General features: G+C 37.3%; 18 non-coding genes across 18 annotated transcripts; all 18 read right to left on the minus strand.

Moving 5' to 3' along the window:
• Window positions 1-2,460: 2,460 nt before the first annotated feature.
• trnai-uau (transfer RNA isoleucine (anticodon UAU)) lies at window positions 2,461-2,554 on the minus strand. Its single transcript has 2 exons — window positions 2,517-2,554; window positions 2,461-2,496 (listed from the first exon to the last, which is right to left on the minus strand). It is a non-coding gene; the product is annotated as a tRNA-Ile (tRNA).
• A 978-nt stretch (window positions 2,555-3,532) lies between these two features.
• On the minus strand, window positions 3,533-3,626 carry trnai-uau (transfer RNA isoleucine (anticodon UAU)). The gene is made up of 2 exons: window positions 3,589-3,626; window positions 3,533-3,568 (listed from the first exon to the last, which is right to left on the minus strand). It is a non-coding gene; the product is annotated as a tRNA-Ile (tRNA).
• A 322-nt stretch (window positions 3,627-3,948) lies between these two features.
• trnai-uau (transfer RNA isoleucine (anticodon UAU)) lies at window positions 3,949-4,042 on the minus strand. The gene is made up of 2 exons: window positions 4,005-4,042; window positions 3,949-3,984 (listed from the first exon to the last, which is right to left on the minus strand). It is a non-coding gene; the product is annotated as a tRNA-Ile (tRNA).
• Window positions 4,043-5,020: 978 nt separating this feature from the next.
• Window positions 5,021-5,114, minus strand: trnai-uau (transfer RNA isoleucine (anticodon UAU)). The gene is made up of 2 exons: window positions 5,077-5,114; window positions 5,021-5,056 (listed from the first exon to the last, which is right to left on the minus strand). It is a non-coding gene; the product is annotated as a tRNA-Ile (tRNA).
• Window positions 5,115-5,436: 322 nt separating this feature from the next.
• trnai-uau (transfer RNA isoleucine (anticodon UAU)) lies at window positions 5,437-5,530 on the minus strand. The gene is made up of 2 exons: window positions 5,493-5,530; window positions 5,437-5,472 (listed from the first exon to the last, which is right to left on the minus strand). It is a non-coding gene; the product is annotated as a tRNA-Ile (tRNA).
• Window positions 5,531-8,002: 2,472 nt separating this feature from the next.
• trnai-uau (transfer RNA isoleucine (anticodon UAU)) lies at window positions 8,003-8,096 on the minus strand. The gene is made up of 2 exons: window positions 8,059-8,096; window positions 8,003-8,038 (listed from the first exon to the last, which is right to left on the minus strand). It is a non-coding gene; the product is annotated as a tRNA-Ile (tRNA).
• A 526-nt stretch (window positions 8,097-8,622) lies between these two features.
• Window positions 8,623-8,716, minus strand: trnai-uau (transfer RNA isoleucine (anticodon UAU)). The gene is made up of 2 exons: window positions 8,679-8,716; window positions 8,623-8,658 (listed from the first exon to the last, which is right to left on the minus strand). It is a non-coding gene; the product is annotated as a tRNA-Ile (tRNA).
• A 450-nt stretch (window positions 8,717-9,166) lies between these two features.
• On the minus strand, window positions 9,167-9,260 carry trnai-uau (transfer RNA isoleucine (anticodon UAU)). The gene is made up of 2 exons: window positions 9,223-9,260; window positions 9,167-9,202 (listed from the first exon to the last, which is right to left on the minus strand). It is a non-coding gene; the product is annotated as a tRNA-Ile (tRNA).
• Window positions 9,261-9,585: 325 nt separating this feature from the next.
• trnai-uau (transfer RNA isoleucine (anticodon UAU)) lies at window positions 9,586-9,679 on the minus strand. The gene is made up of 2 exons: window positions 9,642-9,679; window positions 9,586-9,621 (listed from the first exon to the last, which is right to left on the minus strand). It is a non-coding gene; the product is annotated as a tRNA-Ile (tRNA).
• Window positions 9,680-10,204: 525 nt separating this feature from the next.
• trnai-uau (transfer RNA isoleucine (anticodon UAU)) lies at window positions 10,205-10,298 on the minus strand. Its single transcript has 2 exons — window positions 10,261-10,298; window positions 10,205-10,240 (listed from the first exon to the last, which is right to left on the minus strand). It is a non-coding gene; the product is annotated as a tRNA-Ile (tRNA).
• A 1,357-nt stretch (window positions 10,299-11,655) lies between these two features.
• Window positions 11,656-11,749, minus strand: trnai-uau (transfer RNA isoleucine (anticodon UAU)). The gene is made up of 2 exons: window positions 11,712-11,749; window positions 11,656-11,691 (listed from the first exon to the last, which is right to left on the minus strand). It is a non-coding gene; the product is annotated as a tRNA-Ile (tRNA).
• Window positions 11,750-13,339: 1,590 nt separating this feature from the next.
• On the minus strand, window positions 13,340-13,433 carry trnai-uau (transfer RNA isoleucine (anticodon UAU)). Its single transcript has 2 exons — window positions 13,396-13,433; window positions 13,340-13,375 (listed from the first exon to the last, which is right to left on the minus strand). It is a non-coding gene; the product is annotated as a tRNA-Ile (tRNA).
• Window positions 13,434-16,302: 2,869 nt separating this feature from the next.
• trnai-uau (transfer RNA isoleucine (anticodon UAU)) lies at window positions 16,303-16,396 on the minus strand. Its single transcript has 2 exons — window positions 16,359-16,396; window positions 16,303-16,338 (listed from the first exon to the last, which is right to left on the minus strand). It is a non-coding gene; the product is annotated as a tRNA-Ile (tRNA).
• Window positions 16,397-17,276: 880 nt separating this feature from the next.
• On the minus strand, window positions 17,277-17,370 carry trnai-uau (transfer RNA isoleucine (anticodon UAU)). The gene is made up of 2 exons: window positions 17,333-17,370; window positions 17,277-17,312 (listed from the first exon to the last, which is right to left on the minus strand). It is a non-coding gene; the product is annotated as a tRNA-Ile (tRNA).
• Window positions 17,371-17,896: 526 nt separating this feature from the next.
• trnai-uau (transfer RNA isoleucine (anticodon UAU)) lies at window positions 17,897-17,990 on the minus strand. The gene is made up of 2 exons: window positions 17,953-17,990; window positions 17,897-17,932 (listed from the first exon to the last, which is right to left on the minus strand). It is a non-coding gene; the product is annotated as a tRNA-Ile (tRNA).
• Window positions 17,991-18,440: 450 nt separating this feature from the next.
• On the minus strand, window positions 18,441-18,534 carry trnai-uau (transfer RNA isoleucine (anticodon UAU)). Its single transcript has 2 exons — window positions 18,497-18,534; window positions 18,441-18,476 (listed from the first exon to the last, which is right to left on the minus strand). It is a non-coding gene; the product is annotated as a tRNA-Ile (tRNA).
• A 325-nt stretch (window positions 18,535-18,859) lies between these two features.
• On the minus strand, window positions 18,860-18,953 carry trnai-uau (transfer RNA isoleucine (anticodon UAU)). The gene is made up of 2 exons: window positions 18,916-18,953; window positions 18,860-18,895 (listed from the first exon to the last, which is right to left on the minus strand). It is a non-coding gene; the product is annotated as a tRNA-Ile (tRNA).
• A 525-nt stretch (window positions 18,954-19,478) lies between these two features.
• Window positions 19,479-19,572, minus strand: trnai-uau (transfer RNA isoleucine (anticodon UAU)). Its single transcript has 2 exons — window positions 19,535-19,572; window positions 19,479-19,514 (listed from the first exon to the last, which is right to left on the minus strand). It is a non-coding gene; the product is annotated as a tRNA-Ile (tRNA).
• Window positions 19,573-19,764: the final 192 nt, after the last annotated feature.

Here is a 19,764-nt window from a genome sequence, read left to right on the forward strand (position 1 = left end):
ATTCATTAAGTTTAACTGTTCCACTTATAAGACAGCGCTGACCTATTGCGCCACTGGAGCTCATGTGTGTCATGTTTGATGTTTGGTTAATAATATTCATTGATGAAATTAGTAGAAAATCTTTGTGTATTAGATATTTTTTTTAGTGTAAACATTCATTTATTTGCTTGGCATTGCTCTTCTGTCTTATCAGAACCGGTCGCTGACCTTTTGCGCATCTGCAGTTTATTTGCTGTAGGATTTTATAAATGCTTAGGTTTACAAAGTAGAAGATGCAGTTTTGTAAAAGTTTACAAGTAGATGGTTTTGTCCAAAGTGAGTTACAACTCAGCATTAGACACTAGGGACATCTTGGGGGTCAGTGTCTTTGCCGGAGAAACTTTAACCTGTAGCCAAGCGAACTTGAAATCGAACCACTAACCCTGTCATGTGTGCATAATTGTGTTATTCATTAAGTTTAACTGTTCCACTTATAAGACAGCGCTGACCTATTGCGCCACTGGAGCTCATGTGTGTCATGTTTGATGTTTGGTTAATAATATTCATTGATGAAATTAGTAGAAAATCTTTGTGTATTAGATATTTTTTTTAGTGTAAACATTCATTTATTTGCTTGGCATTGCTCTTCTGTCTTATCAGAACCGGTCGCTGACCTTTTGCACCGCTGCAGTTTATTTGCTGTGTGATTTTAAAAATGCTTAGGTTTACAAAGTAGAAGATGCATTTTTGTAAAAGTTTACAAGTAGATGGTTTTGTCCAAAGTGACTTACAAGTCAGCATTAGACACTAGGGACATCTTGGGGGTCAGTGTCTTTGCCGGAGAAACTTTAACCTGTAGCCAGGCGAACTTGAAATCGAACCACTAACCCTGTCATGTGTGCATAATTGTGTTATTCATTAAGTTTAACTGTTCCACTTATAAGACAGCGCTGACCTATTGCGCCACTGGAGCTCATGTGTGTCATGTTTGATGTTTGGTTAATAATATTCATTGATGAAATTAGTAGAAAATCTTTGTGTATTAGATATTTTTTTTAGTGTAAACATTCATTTATTTGCTTGGCATTGCTCTTCTGTCTTATCAGAACCGGTCGCTGACCTTTTGCACCGCTGCAGTTTATTTGCTGTGTGATTTTAAAAATGCTTAGGTTTACAAAGTAGAAGATGCATTTTTGTAAAAGTTTACAAGTAGATGGTTTTGTCCAAAGTGACTTACAAGTCAGCATTAGACACTAGGGACATCTTGGGGGTCAGTGTCTTTGCCGGAGAAACTTTAACCTGTAGCCAAGCGAACTTGAAATCGAACCACTAACCCTGTCATGTGTGCATAATTGTGTTATTCATTAAGTTTAACTGTTCCACTTATAAGACAGCGCTGACCTATTGCGCCACTGGAGCTCATGTGTGTCATGTTTGATGTTTGGTTAATAATATTCATTGATGAAATTAGTAGAAAATCTTTGTGTATTAGATATTTTTTTTAGTGTAAACATTCATTTATTTGCTTGGCATTGCTCTTCTGTCTTATCAGAACCGGTCGCTGACCTTTTGCACCGCTGCAGTTTATTTGCTGTGTGATTTTAAAAATGCTTAGGTTTACAAAGTAGAAGATGCATTTTTGTAAAAGTTTACAAGTAGATGGTTTTGTCCAAAGTGACTTACAACTCAGCATTAGACACTAGGGACATCTTGGGGGTCAGTGTCTTTGCCGGAGAAACTTTAACCTGTAGCCAGGCGAACTTGAAATCGAACCACTAACCCTGTCATGTGTGCATTATTGTGTTGTTGGGTAAGTTTAACTGTTCCACTAATCGAGTTCTGGTCCCCGTATTAAAACTAGCCTGCTCCAGGTGAGGCTTGAACTCACAACCTCGGCATTGCTGTGCAGGTTACTGTCTTATAAGTACCACGTGCTGACCTATTGCGCAACTGGAGCTCACGTACGTTATATTTTATATTTGCTTAAGAATAATCATTGATGAAATTAGTAGAAAATCTTTGTGTATTAGATGTTTTTTTTACGTATCATATTTGATATTTGGTTAAAAATATTCATTGATGAAATTAGTAGAAAAAGTTTGTATATTAGATGTTTTATTTACTGTAAACATTCATTTATTTGCTTGGCATTGCTCTTCTGTCTTATCATAACCGTGCGCTGACCTTTTGCGCATCTGCAGTTTATTTGCTGTAGGATTTTATAAATGCTTAGGTTTACAAAGTAGAAGATGCAGTTTTGTAAAAGTTTACAAGTAGATGGTTTTGTCCAAAGTGAGTTACAACTCAGCATTAGACACTAGGGACATCTTGGGGGTCAGTGTCTTTGCCGGAGAAACTTTAACCTGTAGCCAAGCGAACTTGAAATCGAACCACTAACCCTGTCATGTGTGCATAATTGTGTTATTCATTAAGTTTAACTGTTCCACTAATCGAGTTCAGGTCCCCGTATTAAAACTAGGCTGCTCCAGGTGAGGCTCGAACTCACAACCTCGGCATTGCTGTGCAGGTTACTGTCTTATAAGTACCGCGCGCTGACCTATTGCGCCACTGGAGCTCAAGTGTGTCTTGTTTGATATTTGGTTAAGAATATTCATTGATGAAATTAGTAGAAAATCTTTGGGTATTAGATGTTTTTTTTACATGTGTCATATTTGATATTTGGTTAAAAATATTCATTGATGAAATTAGTAGAAAAAGTTTGTATATTAGATGTTTTATTTACTGTAAACGTTCATTTATTTGCTTGGCATTGCTCTTCTGTCTTATCAGAACCGGGCGCTGACCTTTTGCACCGCTGCAGTTTATTTGCTGTAGGTTTTTAAAAATGCTTAGGTTTACAAAGTAGAAGATGCATTTTTGTAAAAGTGTATGAGTAGATGGTTTTGTCCAAAGTGACTTACAACTCAGCATTAGACACTAGGGACATCTTGGGGGTCAGTGTCTTTGCCGGAGAAACTCTAACCTGTAGCCAAGCGAACTTGAAATCGAACCACTAACCCTGTCATGTGTGCATAATTGTGTTATTCATTAAGTTTAACTGTTCCACTTATAAGACAGCGCTGACCTATTGCGCCACTGGAGCTCATGTGTGTCATGTTTGATGTTTGGTTAATAATATTCATTGATGAAATTAGTAGAAAATCTTTGTGTATTAGATGTTTTTTTTACTGTAAACATTCATTTATTTGCTTGGCATTGCTCTTTTGTCTTATCAGAACCAGGCGCTGACCTTTTGCACCGCTGCAGTTTATTTGCTGTAAGTTTTTAAAAATACTTAGATTTACAAAGTAGAAAATGCATTTTTGTAAAAGTTTACAAGTAGATGGTTTTGTCCAAAGTGAGTTACTACTCAGAATTAGACACTAGGGACATCTTGGGGGTCAGTGTCAGTGTCTTTGCCAGAGAAACTTTAACCTGTAGCCAGGCGAACTTGAAATCGAACCACTAACCCTGTCATGTGTGCATAATTGTGTTTTTGGTTAAGTTTAATCGTTCCACTAATTGAGTTCAGGTCCCCGTATTAAAACTAGGCTGCTCCAGGTGAGGCTCGAACTCACAACCTCGGCATTGCTATGCAGGTTACTGTCTTATAAGTACCGCGCACTGACCTATTGCGCCACTGGAGCTCACATGTGTTATATTTGATATTTGGTTAAGAATATTCATTGTTGAAAGTAGTAGAAAATCTTTGGGTATTAGATGTTTTTTTTACGTGTCATATTTGATATTTGGTTAAAAATATTCATTGATGAAATTAGTAGAAAAAGATTGTATTTTAGATGTTTTTTCACATCTTGGGGGTCAGTGTCTTTTGCCAGAGAAACTTTAACCTGTAGCCGGGCGAACTTGAAATCAAACCACTAACCCTGTCATGTGTGCATAATTGTGTTGTTGGTTAAGTTTAACTGTTCCACTAATCAAGTTCAGGTCCCCGTATTAAAACTAGGCTGCTCCAGGTGAGGCTCGAACTCACAACCTCGGCATTGCTATGCAGGTTACTGTCTTATAAGTACCGCGCGCTGACCTATTGCGCCACTGGAGCTCAAGTGTGTCTTATTTGATATTTGGTTAAGAATATTCATTGATGAAATTAGTAGAAAATCTTTGGGTATTAGATGTTTTTTTTACATGTGTCATATTTGATATTTGGTTAAAAATATTCATTGATGAAATTAGTAGAAAAAGTTTGTATATTAGATGTTTTATTTACTGTAAACATTCATTTATTTGCTTGGCATTGCTCTTCTGTCTTATCAGAACCGGGCGCTGACCTTTTGCACCGCTGCAGTTTATTTGCTGTAGGTTTTTAAAAATGCTTAGGTTTACAAAGTAGAAGATGCATTTTTGTAAAAGTGTATGAGTAGATGGTTTTGTCCAAAGTGACTTACAACTCAGCATTAGACACTAGGGACATCTTGGGGGTCAGTGTCTTTGCCGGAGAAACTCTAACCTGTAGCCAAGCGAACTTGAAATCAAACCACTAACCCTGTCATGTGTGCATAATTGTGTTATTCATTAAGTTTAACTGTTCCACTTATAAGACAGCGCTGACCTATTGCGCCACTGGAGCTCATGTGTGTCATGTTTGATGTTTGGTTAATAATATTCATTGATGAAATTAGTAGAAAATCTTTGTGTATTAGATGTTTTTTTTACTGTAAACATTCATTTATTTGCTTGGCATTGCTCTTTTGTCTTATCAGAACCAGGCGCTGACCTTTTGCACCGCTGCAGTTTATTTGCTGTAGGTTTTTAAAAATACTTAGATTTACAAAGTAGAAAATGCATTTTTGTAAAAGTTTACAAGTAGATGGTTTTGTCCAAAGTGAGTTACTACTCAGAATTAGACACTAGGGACATCTTGGGGGTCAGTGTCAGTGTCTTTGCCAGAGAAACTTTAACCTGTAGCCAGGCGAGCTTGAAATCGAACCACTAACCCTGTCATGTGTGCATAATTGTGTTTTTGGTTAAGTTTAATCGTTCCACTAATTGAGTTCAGGTCCCCGTATTAAAACTAGGCTGCTCCAGGTGAGGCTCGAACTCACAACCTCGGCATTGCTATGCAGGTTACTGTCTTATAAGTACCGCGCACTGACCTATTGCGCCACTGGAGCTCACATGTGTTATATTTGATATTTGGTTAAGAATATTCATTGTTGAAAGTAGTAGAAAATCTTTGGGTATTAGATGTTTTTTTTACGTGTCATATTTGATATTTGGTTAAAAATATTCATTGATGAAATTAGTAGAAAAAGATTGTATTTTAGATGTTTTTTCACATCTTGGGAGTCAGTGTCTTTTGCCAGAGAAACTTTAACCTGTAGCCGGGCGAACTTGAAATCAAACCACTAACCCTGTCATGTGTGCATAATTGTGTTGTTGGTTAAGTTTAACTGTTCCACTAATCAAGTTCAGGTCCCCGTATTAAAACTAGGCTGCTCCAGGTGAGGCTCGAACTCACAACCTCGGCATTGCTATGCAGGTTACTGTCTTATAAGTACCGCGCGCTGACCTATTGCGCCACTGGAGCTCAAGTGTGTCTTATTTGATATTTGGTTAAGAATATTCATTGATGAAATTAGTAGAAAATCTTTGGGTATTAGATGTTTTTTTTACATGTGTCATATTTGATATTTGGTTAAAAATATTCATTGATGAAATTAGTAGAAAAAGTTTGTATATTAGATGTTTTATTTACTGTAAACGTTCATTTATTTGCTTGGCATTGCTCTTCTGTCTTATCAGAACCGGGCGCTGACCTTTTGCACCGCTGCAGTTTATTTGCTGTAGGTTTTTAAAAATGCTTAGGTTTACAAAGTAGAAGATGCATTTTTGTAAAAGTTTACAAGTAGATGGTTTTGTCCAAAGTGACTTACAACTCAGCATTAGACACTAGGGACATCTTGGGGGTCAGTGTCTTTGCCGGAGAAACTTTAACCTGTAGCCAGGCGAACTTGAAATCGAACCACTAACCCTGTCATGTGTGCATAATTGTGTTATTCATTAAGTTTAACTGTTCCACTTATAAGACAGCGCTGACCTATTGCGCCACTGGAGCTCATGTGTGTCATGTTTGATGTTTGGTTAATAATATTCATTGATGAAATTAGTAGAAAATCTTTGTGTATTAGATATTTTTTTTAGTGTAAACATTCATTTATTTGCTTGGCATTGCTCTTCTGTCTTATCAGAACCGGTCGCTGACCTTTTGCACCGCTGCAGTTTATTTGCTGTGTGATTTTAAAAATGCTTAGGTTTACAAAGTAGAAGATGCATTTTTGTAAAAGTTTACAAGTAGATGGTTTTGTCCAAAGTGAGTTACAACTCAGCATTAGACACTAGGGACATCTTGGGGGTCAGTGTCTTTGCCGGAGAAACTTTAACCTGTAGCCAGGCGAACTTGAAATCGAACCACTAACCCTGTCATGTGTGCATAATTGTGTTATTCATTAAGTTTAACTGTTCCACTTATAAGACAGCGCTGACCTATTGCGCCACTGGAGCTCATGTGTGTCATGTTTGATGTTTGGTTAATAATATTCATTGATGAAATTAGTAGAAAATCTTTGTGTATTAGATATTTTTTTTAGTGTAAACATTCATTTATTTGCTTGGCATTGCTCTTCTGTCTTATCAGAACCGGGGACTGACCTTTTGCACCGCTGCAGTTTATTTGCTGTAGGTTTTTAAAAATGCTTAGGTTTACAAAGTAGAAGATGCATTTTTGTAAAAGTTTACAAGTAGATGGTTTTGTCCAAAGTGAGTTACAACTCAGCATTAGACACTAGGGACATCTTGGGGGTCAGTGTCTTTGCCAGAGAAACTTTAACCTGTAGCCAGGCGAACTTGAAATCGAACCACTAACCCTGTCATGTGTGCATTATTGTGTTGTTGGGTAAGTTTAACTGTTCCACTAATCGAGTTCTGGTCCCCGTATTAAAACTAGCCTGCTCCAGGTGAGGATTGAACTCACAACCTCGGCATTGCTGTGCAGGTTACTGTCTTATAAGTACCACGTGCTGACCTATTGCGCAACTGGAGCTCACGTACGTTATATTTTATATTTGCTTAAGAATAATCATTGATGAAATTAGTAGAAAATCTTTGTGTATTAGATGTTTTTTTTACGTATCATATTTGATATTTGGTTAAAAATATTCATTGATGAAATTAGTAGAAAAAGTTTGTAAATTAGATGTTTTATTTACTGTAAACGTTCATTTATTCGCTTGGCATTGCTCTTCTATCTTATCAGAACCGGGCGCTGCCCTTTTGCTCCGCTGCAGTTTATTTGCTGTAGGATTTTATAAATACTTAGGTTTACAAAGTAGAAGATGCATTTTTGTAAAAGTTTTTGAGTAGATGGTTTTGTCCAAAGTGACTTACAACTGAGCATTAGACACTAGGGACATCTTCGGTTCCACTAATCGAGTTCAGGTCCCCGTATTAAAACTAGGCTGCTCCAGGAGAGGCTTGAACTCACAACCTCAGCATTGCTATGCAGGTTACTGTCTTATAAGTACCGTGCGCTGACCTATTGTGCCACTGGAGCTCACGTGTGTCTTATTTGATATTTGCTTAAGAATAATCATTGATGAAATTAGTAGAAAATCTTTGTGTATTAGATGTTTTTTTTACTGTAAACATTCATTTATTTGCTTGGCATTGCTCTTTTGTCTTATCAGAACCAGGCGCTGACCTTTTGCACCGCTGCAGTTTATTTGCTGTAGGTTTTTAAAAATACTTAGATTTACAAAGTAGAAAATGCATTTTTGTAAAAGTTTACAAGTAGATGGTTTTGTCCAAAGTGAGTTACTACTCAGCATTAGACACTAGGGACATCTTGGGGGTCAGTGTCAGTGTCTTTGCCAGAGAAACTTTAACCTGTAGCCAGGCGAACTTGAAATCGAACCACTAACCCTGTCATGTGTGCATAATTGTGTTTTTGGTTAAGTTTAATCGTTCCACTAATTGAGTTCAGGTCCCCGTATTAAAACTAGGCTGCTCCAGGTGAGGCTCGAACTCACAACCTCGGCATTGCTGTGCAGGTTACTGTCTTATAAGTACCGCGCACTGACCTATTGCGCCACTGGAGCTCACATGTGTTATATTTGATATTTGGTTAAGAATATTCATTGTTGAAAGTAGTAGAAAATCTTTGGGTATTAGATGTTTTTTTTACGTGTCATATTTGATATTTGGTTAAGAATATTCATTGATGAAATTAGTAGAAAAAGTTTGTGTATTAGATGTTTTTTTTAACTGTAAACATTCATTTATTTGCTTGGCATTGCTCTTCTGTCTTATCAGAACCGGGCGCTGACCTTTTGCACAGCTGCAGTTTATTTGCTGTGTGATTTTAAAAATGCTTAGGTTTACAAAGTAGAAGATGCATTTTTGTAAAAGTTTACAAGTAGATGGTTTTGTCCAAAGTGAGTTACAACTCAGCATTAGACACTAGGGACATCTTGGGGGTCAGTGTCTTTTGCCAGAAAAAGCTTAACCTGTAGCCAGGCGAACTTGAAATCGAACCACTAACTCTGTCATGTGTGCATTATTGTGTTGTTGGTTAAGTTTAACTGTTCCACTAATCTAATTCAGGTCCCCGTATTAAAACTAGGCTGCTCCAGGTGAGGCTCGAACTCACAACCTCGGCATTGCTATGCAGGTTACTGTCTTATAAGTACCGCGCGCTGACCTATTGTGCCACTGGAGCTCACGTATGTCTTATTTGATATTTGCTTAAGAATAATCATTGATGAAATTAGTAGAAAATCTTTGTGTATTAGATGTTTTTTTTACTGTAAACATTCATGTATTTGCCTGGCATTGCTCTTTTGTCTTATCAGAACCAGGCGCTGACCTTTTGCACCGCTGCAGTTTATTTGCTGTGTGATTTTAAAAATGCTTAGGTTTACAAAGTAGAAGATGCATTTTTGTAAAAGTTTACAAGTAGATGGTTTTGTCCAAAGTGAGTTTCTACTCAGCATTAGACAATAGGGACATCTTGGGGGTCAGTGTCAGTGTCTTTGCCAGAGAAACTTTAACCTGTAGCCAGGCGAACTTGAAATCGAACCACTAACCCTGTCATGTGTGCATAGTTGTGTTTTTGGTTAAGTTTAATCGTTCCACTAATCGAGTTCAGGTCCCCGTATTAAAATTAGGCTGCTCCAGGTGAGGCTCGAACTCACAACCTCGGCATTGCTGTGCAGGTTACTGTCTTATAAGTACCGTGCGCTGACCGATTGCGCCACTGGAGCTCATGTGCGTCTTATTTGATATTTGGTTAAGAATATTCATTGATGAAATTAGTAGAAAATCTTTGGGTATTAGATGTTTTTTTTTACATGTGTCATATTTGATATTTGGTTAAAAATATTCATTGATGAAATTAGTAGAAAAAGTTTGTATTTTAGATGTTTTTTCACATCTTGGGGGTCAGTGTCTTTTGCCAGAGAAACTTTAACCTGTAGCCAAGCGAACTTGAAATCGAACCACTAACCCTGTCATGTGTGCATTATTGTGTTGTTGGTTAAGTTTAACTGTTCCACTAATCGAGTTCTGGTCCCCGTATTAAAACTAGCCTGCTCCAGGTGAGGATTGAACTCACAACCTCGGCATTGCTGTGCAGGTTACTGTCTTATAAGTACCACGTGCTGACCTATTGCGCCACTGGAGCTCACGTACGTTATATTTTATATTTGCTTAAGAATAATCATTGATGAAATTAGTAGAAAATCTTTGTGTATTAGATGTTTTTTTTACGTATCATATTTGATATTTGGTTAAAAATATTCATTGATGAAATTAGTAGAAAAAGTTTGTATATTAGATGTTTTATTTACTGTAAACATTCATTTATTTGCTTGGCATTGCTCTTCTGTCTTATCATAACCGTGCGCTGACCTTTTGCGCATCTGCAGTTTATTTGCTGTAGGATTTTATAAATGCTTAGGTTTACAAAGTAGAAGATGCAGTTTTGTAAAAGTTTACAAGTAGATGGTTTTGTCCAAAGTGAATTACAACTCAGCATTAGACACTAGGGACATCTTGGGGGTCAGTGTCTTTGCCGGAGAAACTTTAACCTGTAGCCAAGCGAACTTGAAATCGAACCACTAACCCTGTCATGTGTGCATAATTGTGTTATTCATTAAGTTTAACTGTTCCACTAATCGAGTTCAGGTCCCCTCTATTAAAACTAGGCTGCTCCAGGTGAGGCTCGAACTCTCAAACTCGGCATTGCTGTGCAGGTTACTGTCTTATAAGTACCGTGCGCTGACCGATTGCGCCACTGGAGCTCATGTGTGTCTTATTTGATATTTCGTTAAGAATATTCATTGATGAAATTAGTAGAAAATCTTTGGGTATTAGATGTTTTTTTTACATGTGTCATATTTGATATTTGGTTAAAAATATTCATTGATGAAATTAGTAGAAAAAGTTTGTAAATTAGATGTTTTATTTACTGTAAACGTTCATTTATTCGCTTGGCATTGCTCTTCTATCTTATCATAACCGTGCGCTGACCTTTTGCGCAGCTGCAGTTTATTTGCTGTAGGATTTTATAAATGCTTAGGTTTACAAAGTAGAAGATGCATTTTTGTAAAAGTTTACAAGTAGATGGTTTTGTCCAAAGTGAGTTACAACTCAGCATTAGATACATCTTGGGGGTCAGTGTCTTTTGCCAGAGAAACTTTAACCTGTAGCCGGGTGAACTTGAAATCAAACCACTAACCCTGTCATGTGTGCATAATTGTGTTGTTGGTTAAGTTTAACTGTTCCACTTAACTGTTCCACTAATCAAGTTCAATTGCTCTTCTATCTTATCAGAACCGGGCGCTGACCTTTTGCTCCGCTGCAGTTTATTTGCTGTAGGATTTTATAAATACTTAGGTTTACAAAGTAGAAGATGCATTTTTGTAAAAGTTTTTGAGTAGACGGTTTTGTCCAAAGTGACTTACAACTCAGCATTAGACACTAGGGACATCTTCGGTTCCACTAATCGAGTTCAGGTCCCCGTATTAGAACTAGGCTGCTCCAGGAGAGGCTTGAACTCACTACCTCGGCATTGCTGTGCAGGTTACTGTCTTATAAGTACCGCGCACTGACCTATTGCGCCACTGGAGCTCACATGTGTTGTATTTGATATTTGGTTAAGAATATTCATTGTTGAAATTAGTAGAAAATCTTTGGGTATTAGATGTTTTTTTTACATGTGTCATATTTGATATTTGGTTAAAAATATTCATTGATGAAATTAGTAGAAAAAGTTTGTATTTTAGATGTTTTTTTTTACTGTAAACATTCATTTATTTGCTTGGCATTGCTCTTCTGTCTTATCAGAACCGGGGACTGACCTTTTGCACCGCTGCAGTTTATTTGCTGTAGGTTTTTAAAAATGCTTAGGTTTACAAAGTAGAAGATGCATTTTTGTAAAAGTTTACAAGTAGATGGTTTTGTCCAAAGTGAGTTACAACTCAGCATTAGACACTAGGGACATCTTGGGGGTCAGTGTCTTTGCCGGAGAAACTTTAACCTGTAGCCAAGCGAACTTGAAATCGAACCACTAACCCTGTCATGTGTGCATAATTGTGTTATTCATTAATTTTAACTGTTCCACTAATCGAGTTCAGGTCCCCTCTATTAAAACTAGGCTGCTCCAGGTGAGGCTCGAACTCTCAAACTCGGCATTGCTGTGCAGGTTACTGTCTTATAAGTACCGTGCGCTGACCGATTGCGCCACTGGAGCTCATGTGTGTCTTATTTGATATTTGGTTAAGAATATTCATTGATGAAATTAGTAGAAAATCTTTGGGTATTAGATGTTTTTTTTACATGTGTCATATTTGATATTTGGTTAAAAATATTCATTGATGAAATTAGTAGAAAAAGTTTGTATATTAGATGTTTTATTTACTGTAAACGTTCATTTATTCGCTTGGCATTGCTCTTCTATCTTATCAGAACCGGGCGCTGCCCTTTTGGTCCGCTGCAGTTTATTTGCTGTAGGATTTTATAAATACTTAGGTTTACAAAGTAGAAGATGCATTTTTGTAAAAGTTTTTGAGTAGATGGTTTTGTCCAAAGTGACTTACAACTCAGCATTAGACACTAGGGACATCTTGGGGGTCAGTGTCTTTGCCGGAGAAACTTTAACCTGTAGCCAGGCGAACTTGAAATCGAACCACTAACCCTGTCATGTGTGCATAATTGTGTTATTCATTAAGTTTAACTGTTCCACTTATAAGACAGCGCTGACCTATTGCGCCACTGGAGCTCATGTGTGTCATGTTTGATGTTTGGTTAATAATATTCATTGATGAAATTAGTAGAAAATCTTTGTGTATTAGATATTTTTTTTAGTGTAAACATTCATTTATTTGCTTGGCATTGCTCTTCTGTCTTATCAGAACCGGGGACTGACCTTTTGCACCGCTGCAGTTTATTTGCTGTAGGTTTTTAAAAATGCTTAGGTTTACAAAGTAGAAGATGCATTTTTGTAAAAGTTTACAAGTAGATGGTTTTGTCCAAAGTGAGTTACAACTCAGCATTAGACACTAGGGACATCTTGGGGGTCAGTGTCTTTGCCAGAGAAACTTTAACCTGTAGCCAGGCGAACTTGAAATCAAACCACTAACCCTGTCATGTGTGCATTATTGTGTTGTTGGGTAAGTTTAACTGTTCCACTAATCGAGTTCTGGTCCCCGTATTAAAACTAGCCTGCTCCAGGTGAGGATTGAACTCACAACCTCGGCATTGCTGTGCAGGTTACTGTCTTATAAGTACCACGTGCTGACCTATTGCGCAACTGGAGCTCACGTACGTTATATTTTATATTTGCTTAAGAATAATCATTGATGAAATTAGTAGAAAATCTTTGTGTATTAGATGTTTTTTTTACGTATCATATTTGATATTTGGTTAAAAATATTCATTGATGAAATTAGTAGAAAAAGTTTGTATATTAGATGTTTTATTTACTGTAAACATTCATTTATTTGCTTGGCATTGCTCTTCTGTCTTATCATAACCGTGCGCTGACCTTTTGCGCATCTGCAGTTTATTTGCTGTAGGATTTTATAAATGCTTAGGTTTACAAAGTAGAAGATGCAGTTTTGTAAAAGTTTACAAGTAGATGGTTTTGTCCAAAGTGAGTTACAACTCAGCATTAGACACTAGGGACATCTTGGGGGTCAGTGTCTTTGCCAGAGGAACTTTAACCTGTAGCCAAGCGAACTTGAAATCGAACCACTAACCCTGTCATGTGTGCATAATTGTGTTATTCATTAAGTTTAACTGTTCCACTAATCGAGTTCAGGTCCCCGTATTAAAACTAGGCTGCTCCAGGTGAGGCTCGAACTCTCAAACTCGGCATTGCTGTGCAGGTTACTGTCTTATAAGTACCGTGCGCTGACCGATTGCGCCACTGGAGCTCATGTGTGTCTTATTTGATATTTGGTTAAGAATATTCATTGATGAAATTAGTAGAAAATCTTTGGGTATTAGATGTTTTTTTTACATGTGTCATATTTGATATTTGGTTAAAAATATTCATTGATGAAATTAGTAGAAAAAGTTTGTAAATTAGATGTTTTATTTACTGTAAACGTTCATTTATTCGCTTGGCATTGCTCTTCTATCTTATCATAACCGTGCGCTGACCTTTTGCGCAGCTGCAGTTTATTTGCTGTAGGATTTTATAAATGCTTAGGTTTACAAAGTAGAAGATGCATTTTTGTAAAAGTTTACAAGTAGATGGTTTTGTCCAAAGTGAGTTACAACTCAGCATTAGACACATCTTGGGGGTCAGTGTCTTTTGCCAGAGAAACCTTAACCTGTAGCCGGGTGAACTTGAAATCAAACCACTAACCCTGTCATGTGTGCATAATTGTGTTGTTGGTTAAGTTTAACTGTTCCACTTAACTGTTCCACTAATCAAGTTCAATTGCTCTTCTATCTTATCAGAACCGGGCGCTGACCTTTTGCTCCGCTGCAGTTTATTTGCTGTAGGATTTTATAAATACTTAGGTTTACAAAGTAGAAGATGCATTTTTGTAAAAGTTTTTGAGTAGACGGTTTTGTCCAAAGTGACTTACAACTCAGCATTAGACACTAGGGACATCTTCGGTTCCACTAATCGAGTTCAGGTCCCCGTATTAGAACTAGGCTGCTCCAGGAGAGGCTTGAACTCACTACCTCGGCATTGCTGTGCAGGTTACTGTCTTATAAGTACCGCGCACTGACCTATTGCGCCACTGGAGCTCACATGTGTTGTATTTGATATTTGGTTAAGAATATTCATTGTTGAAATTAGTAGAAAATCTTTGGGTATTAGATGTTTTTTTTACATGTGTCATATTTGATATTTGGTTAAAAATATTCATTGATGAAATTAGTAGAAAAAGTTTGTATTTTAGATGTTTTTTTTTACTGTAAACATTCATTTATTTGCTTGGCATTGCTCTTCTGTCTTATCATAACCGTGCGCTGACCTTTTGCGCAGCTGCAGTTTATTTGCTGTGTGATTTTAAAAATGCTTAGGTTTACAAAGTAGAAGATGCATTTTTGTAAAAGTTTACAAGTAGATGGTTTTGTCCAAAGTGAGTTACAACTCAGCATTAGACACTAGGGACATCTTGGGGGTCAGTGTCTTTTGCCAGAAAAAGTTTAACCTGTAGCAAGGCGAACTTGAAATCGAACCACTAACCCTGTCATGTGTGCATTATTGTGTTGTTGGTTAAGTTTAACTGTTCCACTAATCTAGTTCAGGTCCCCGTATTAAAACTAGGCTGCTCCAGGTGAGGCTGGAACTCACAACCTCGGCATTGCTATGCAGGTTACTGTCTTATAAGTACCGTGCGCTGACCTATTGTGCCACTGGAGCTCACGTGTGTCTTATTTGATATTTGCTTAAGAATAATCATTGATGAAATTAGTAGAAAATCTTTGGGTATTAGATGTTTTTTTTACATGTGTCATATTTGATATTTGGTTAAAAATATTCATTGATGAAATTAGTAGAAAAAGTTTGTATATTAGATGTTTTATTTACTGTAAACGTTCATTTATTTGCTTGGCATTGCTCTTCTGTCTTATCAGAACCGGGCGCTGACCTTTTGCACCGCTGCAGTTTATTTGCTGTAGGTTTTTAAAAATGCTTAGGTTTACAAAGTAGAAGATGCATTTTTGTAAAAGTGTATGAGTAGATGGTTTTGTCCAAAGTGACTTACAACTCAGCATTAGACACTAGGGACATCTTGGGGGTCAGTGTCTTTGCCGGAGAAACTCTAACCTGTAGCCAAGCGAACTTGAAATCGAACCACTAACCCTGTCATGTGTGCATAATTGTGTTAATCATTAAGTTTAACTGTTCCACTTATAAGACAGCGCTGACCTATTGCGCCACTGGAGCTCATGTGTGTCATGTTTGATGTTTGGTTAATAATATTCATTGATGAAATTAGTAGAAAATCTTTGTGTATTAGATATTTTTTTTAGTGTAAACATTCATTTATTTGCTTGGCATTGCTCTTCTGTCTTATCAGAACCGGTCGCTGACCTTTTGCACCGCTGCAGTTTATTTGCTGTGTGATTTTAAAAATGCTTAGGTTTACAAAGTAGAAGATGCATTTTTGTAAAAGTTTACAAGTAGATGGTTTTGTCCAAAGTGACTTACAACTCAGCATTAGACACTAGGGACATCTTGGGGGTCAGGGTCTTTGCCGGAGAAACTTTAACCTGTAGCCAGGCGAACTTGAAATCGAACCACTAACCCTGTCATGTGTGCATAATTGTGTTATTCATTAAGTTTAACTGTTCCACTTATAAGACAGCGCTGACCTATTGCGCCACTGGAGCTCATGTGTGTCATGTTTGATGTTTGGTTAATAATATTCATTGATGAAATTAGTAGAAAATCTTTGTGTATTAGATATTTTTTTTAGTGTAAACATTCATTTATTTGCTTGGCATTGCTCTTCTGTCTTATCAGAACCGGGGACTGACCTTTTGCACCGCTGCAGTTTATTTGCTGTAGGTTTTTAAAAATGCTTAGGTTTACAAAGTAGAAGATGCATTTTTGTAAAAGTTTACAAGTAGATGGTTTTGTCCAAAGTGAGTTACAACTCAGCATTAGACACTAGGGACATCTTGGGGGTCAGTGTCTTTGCCAGAGAAACTTTAACCTGTAGCCAGGCGAACTTGAAATCGAACCACTAACCCTGTCATGTGTGCCTTATTGTGTTTTTGGTTAAGTTTAATCGTTCCACTAATTGAGTTCAGGTCCCCGTATTAAAACTAGGCTGCTCCAGGTGAGGCTCGAACTCTCAAACTCGGCATTGCTGTGCAGGTTACTATCTTATAAGTACCGCGCGCTGACCGATTGCGCCACTGGAGCTCATGTGTGTCTTATTTGATATTTGGTTAAAAATATTCATTGATGAAATTAGTAGAAAAAGTTTGTAAATTAGATGTTTTATTTACTGTAAACGTTCATTTATTCGCTTGGCATTGCTCTTCTATCTTATCAGAACCGGGCGCTGCCCTTTTGCTCCGCTGCAGTTTATTTGCTGTAGGATTTTATAAATACTTAGGTTTACAAAGTAGAAGATGCATTTTTGTAAAAGTTTTTGAGTAGATGGTTTTGTCCAAAGTGACTTACAACTGAGCATTAGACACTAGGGACATCTTCGGTTCCACTAATCGAGTTCAGGTCCCCGTATTAAAACTAGGCTGCTCCAGGAGAGGCTTGAACTCACAACCTCAGCATTGCTATGCAGGTTACTGTCTTATAAGTACCGTGCGCTGACCTATTGTGCCACTGGAGCTCACGTGTGTCTTATTTGATATTTGCTTAAGAATAATCATTGATGAAATTAGTAGAAAATCTTTGTGTATTAGATGTTTTTTTTACTGTAAACATTCATTTATTTGCTTGGCATTGCTCTTTTGTCTTATCAGAACCAGGCGCTGACCTTTTGCACCGCTGCAGTTTATTTGCTGTAGGTTTTTAAAAATACTTAGATTTACAAAGTAGAAAATGCATTTTTGTAAAAGTTTACAAGTAGATGGTTTTGTCCAAAGTGAGTTACTACTCAGCATTAGACACTAGGGACATCTTGGGGGTCAGTGTCAGTGTCTTTGCCAGAGAAACTTTAACCTGTAGCCAGGCGAACTTGAAATCGAACCACTAACCCTGTCATGTGTGCATAATTGTGTTTTTGGTTAAGTTTAATCGTTCCACTAATTGAGTTCAGGTCCCCGTATTAAAACTAGGCTGCTCCAGGTGAGGCTCGAACTCACAACCTCGGCATTGCTGTGCAGGTTACTGTCTTATAAGTACCGCGCACTGACCTATTGCGCCACTGGAGCTCACATGTGTTATATTTGATATTTGGTTAAGAATATTCATTGTTGAAAGTAGTAGAAAATCTTTGGGTATTAGATGTTTTTTTTACGTGTCATATTTGATATTTGGTTAAGAATATTCATTGATGAAATTAGTAGAAAAAGTTTGTGTATTAGATGTTTTTTTTAACTGTAAACATTCATTTATTTGCTTGGCATTGCTCTTCTGTCTTATCAGAACCGGGCGCTGACCTTTTGCACAGCTGCAGTTTATTTGCTGTGTGATTTTAAAAATGCTTAGGTTTACAAAGTAGAAGATGCATTTTTGTAAAAGTTTACAAGTAGATGGTTTTGTCCAAAGTGAGTTACAACTCAGCATTAGACACTAGGGACATCTTGGGGGTCAGTGTCTTTTGCCAGAAAAAGCTTAACCTGTAGCCAGGCGAACTTGAAATCGAACCACTAACTCTGTCATGTGTGCATTATTGTGTTGTTGGTTAAGTTTAACTGTTCCACTAATCTAATTCAGGTCCCCGTATTAAAACTAGGCTGCTCCAGGTGAGGCTCGAACTCACAACCTCGGCATTGCTATGCAGGTTACTGTCTTATAAGTACCGCGCGCTGACCTATTGTGCCACTGGAGCTCACGTGTGTCTTATTTGATATTTGCTTAAGAATAATCATTGATGAAATTAGTAGAAAATCTTTGTGTATTAGATGTTTTTTTTACTGTAAACATTCATGTATTTGCCTGGCATTGCTCTTTTGTCTTATCAGAACCAGGCGCTGACCTTTTGCACCGCTGCAGTTTATTTGCTGTGTGATTTTAAAAATGCTTAGGTTTACAAAGTAGAAGATGCATTTTTGTAAAAGTTTACAAGTAGATGGTTTTGTCCAAAGTGAGTTTCTACTCAGCATTAGACAATAGGGACATCTTGGGGGTCAGTGTCAGTGTCTTTGCCAGAGAAACTTTAACCTGTAGCCAGGCGAACTTGAAATCGAACCACTAACCCTGTCATGTGTGCATAGTTGTGTTTTTGGTTAAGTTTAATCGTTCCACTAATCGAGTTCAGGTCCCCGTATTAAAATTAGGCTGCTCCAGGTGAGGCTCGAACTCACAACCTCGGCATTGCTGTGCAGGTTACTGTCTTATAAGTACCGTGCGCTGACCGATTGCGCCACTGGAGCTCATGTGCGTCTTATTTGATATTTGGTTAAGAATATTCATTGATGAAATTAGTAGAAAATCTTTGGGTATTAGATGTTTTTTTTTACATGTGTCATATTTGATATTTGGTTAAAAATATTCATTGATGAAATTAGTAGAAAAAGTTTGTATTTTAGATGTTTTTTCACATCTTGGGGGTCAGTGTCTTTTGCCAGAGAAACTTTAACCTGTAGCCAAGCGAACTTGAAATCGAACCACTAACCCTGTCATGTGTGCATTATTGTGTTGTTGGTTAAGTTTAACTGTTCCACTAATCGAGTTCTGGTCCCCGTATTAAAACTAGCCTGCTCCAGGTGAGGATTGAACTCACAACCTCGGCATTGCTGTGCAGGTTACTGTCTTATAAGTACCACGTGCTGACCTATTGCGCCACTGGAGCTCACGTACGTTATATTTTATATTTGCTTAAGAATAATCATTGATGAAATTAGTAGAAAATCTTTGTGTATTAGATGTTTTTTTTACGTATCATATTTGATATTTGGTTAAAAATATTCATTGATGAAATTAGTAGAAAAAGTTTGTATATTAGATGTTTTATTTACTGTAAACATTCATTTATTTGCTTGGCATTGCTCTTCTGTCTTATCATAACCGTGCGCTGACCTTTTGCGCATCTGCAGTTTATTTGCTGTAGGATTTTATAAATGCTTAGGTTTACAAAGTAGAAGATGCAGTTTTGTAAAAGTTTACAAGTAGATGGTTTTGTCCAAAGTGAGTTACAACTCAGCATTAGACACTAGGGACATCTTGGGGGTCAGTGTCTTTGCCGGAGAAACTTTAACCTGTAGCCAAGCGAACTTGAAATCGAACCACTAACCCTGTCATGTGTGCATAATTGTGTTATTCATTAAGTTTAACTGTTCCACTAATCGAGTTCAGGTCCCCTCTATTAAAACTAGGCTGCTCCAGGTGAGGCTCGAACTCTCAAACTCGGCATTGCTGTGCAGGTTACTGTCTTATAAGTACCGTGCGCTGACCGATTGCGCCACTGGAGCTCATGTGTGTCTTATTTGATATTTCGTTAAGAATATTCATTGATGAAATTAGTAGAAAATCTTTGGGTATTAGATGTTTTTTTTACATGTGTCATATTTGATATTTGGTTAAAAATATTCATTGATGAAATTAGTAGAAAAAGTTTGTAAATTAGATGTTTTATTTACTGTAAACGTTCATTTATTCGCTTG

This window comes from Channa argus, chromosome 1 (assembly GCF_033026475.1).
Source record: "Channa argus isolate prfri chromosome 1, Channa argus male v1.0, whole genome shotgun sequence".
Classification (NCBI taxonomy): domain Eukaryota; kingdom Metazoa; phylum Chordata; class Actinopteri; order Anabantiformes; family Channidae; genus Channa; species Channa argus.